The sequence below is a fragment of the Vigna umbellata genome, chromosome 2 (assembly GCF_029865625.1).
Source record: "Vigna umbellata cultivar VRB3 chromosome 2, Vumbellata_1.0, whole genome shotgun sequence".
Classification (NCBI taxonomy): domain Eukaryota; kingdom Viridiplantae; phylum Streptophyta; class Magnoliopsida; order Fabales; family Fabaceae; genus Vigna; species Vigna umbellata.
In genome coordinates this window covers 16,036,976-16,039,082 of record NC_142166.1, presented here as the reverse complement: position 1 = coordinate 16,039,082, position 2,107 = coordinate 16,036,976, and positions in this window count along the sequence as shown.

Here is a 2,107-nt window from a genome sequence, read left to right as displayed (position 1 = left end):
AATATTCTCTAACGTCACGAAGAAAAAATTATTTGTAACTGTTTATCTTATAAATAAAATGTTAACTCCCACAACCAAGGAACGAGACTATTTTAGCCTGAGTATGATTTTACTTTAAGTATGGAGAGTTCAATATATCTTTTGTCTTCAATTTAAGGCTTTCAGCTTTTTACCGAAAAAAATTGTAAGTACAAAGCATAAACCTAAAATCAAATATCATTATGAATATGTTTATGATTAAACTTGAATATGTGTTTGCAGGATCCCGTAGTTGAGTAAATCATTTAGGGTTCGTTTGTTTCACACAATCTTAATGATATACTTACTACAACCATTGGAATATATGAACACTTAAGTCGTGTATGCGACACTACTGGTTCATGGAGGCTTTGAGATTAGTTCAATCCATCGCAATGAAAAGTGTTGAATCCTAAAGTCAAAATTCTTTATGAAAAATAGGGATACAATTTGATGAATTTTTTTAGAAAAACTTAATGAAATGAAGACACTTTTGAAGAAAAAGCTTGAAGAAAAGGTTTTGTCCTTGGTTTGGGATAAACAATTGACTCAAGGAGTATGCGATAAAGTTCTTGATCGAGTTCAAGTCAACACAAAAGGTTTTTGTTCTACCATAAATAATATTGAACAAACAAGTCAATATGAGTTATATGTTAATGAAGATCCCTTACTTGTGGTTGTAATAGGACAACAAATGGAAGAAGGGTTAATCATCTGTGGTGTTCCTCTACATTCGGATTAGACACCTATGGTGGTTAATGAAGTTAGAGATCCTAATGCTTGAGTGCCTCTATCAACTACAAATGTTCAATTTATATAAGTTGCCTTATGCACATTTGTGGCTTGGTCTAAAATTTTATTCTTGTCATAACACAATAGGTAGTACGTTGTCTTCTTTAGTAAGATTTTCTATAATTTATAATTTATAGATAAATAAACTAAAGTTTGGCATGTATTTATTTTAGTTCCCTTATTGTCAAAAGCAGGTCTTGCAAGACCTGACCATTGATGAAGGTGACATGGCAGAAGTAGAGGATGATCCTCTTTCAAAGCTTCTAACCATATTGCATAGGTTGAGTGAGAAGACCAATAAAGCTATAATGAGACTTCTGAGTATTTGGACTTGAAGTTGTTGTATCTTTTTACATTTTCTTACCTTATGCACTTTAGGTGGTTAGTAGAGAAAAAATGTTAAAAAAAGTTTCACCCAAATATGGTGCATCTAACTATCAATTTGTCTTCTATATTTACATATTAAAATTACCACATTTAACTTATAATTCATTGTCTTAGGTATATAAATGTAATGAGTATCGAGCAAGGCCAATCCAAAGTGTATGGCTTTTTTTAGTTGCTTGTCAACACCCAATTTTGTCCCAGTAAAAAATTCATTTAAAAAAAATAAAAAAGATAAAAAAAAATATAAAAGAAATTTGTTTCCAATTAATGGTAGGCAAAAAGACAAAAAATAAAATAAATTTTCTTTAAATTTTCAAACTTTAAATTTAGTGCAAAAAGAATAAAAAATATAATAACAAAAATGATAATGAAATAAAATAGCTCAATTTCTTTTTAATCCATTTTGCAAGCCCAACCGCTCAAAAGTTCTACACATATCCTCACCCCCTCTATCATTTTCACACCCCTCACATTGCATTTTTTTTAAAGGGATATAATTCTAATGATTTGCAAAATTAAGATCAATATCTCATATATTATTTGATTTGATTTATTTTTGAAATACATTACTATCAAGACCAATTCTTTCCTGTATTTTTTATTGTCAATTAATTTCCAATTAAAACAAGATTACAATGATATTACCATGTGTGTATAGATACCCATCCATCGTAAAAAGGAGGGACGGAAAAAAAAGAGATACGGAAAAAAAAGAGATACATGAAGAGAGATAGAAGGAAAGTATAGAAAGAAATAAGTTATTGCATAAGAGGGTTATGCTAATAACAATTACAAAAGAAGAAATGGTTAGAGCACTAAAAATTTGGATGGTATGTGAAAAGGTAGTTGTACAGTTGGAAATGTATGTCACTTCCATTTTTATTTCTTTTGATTTAGGCATTAAATTATG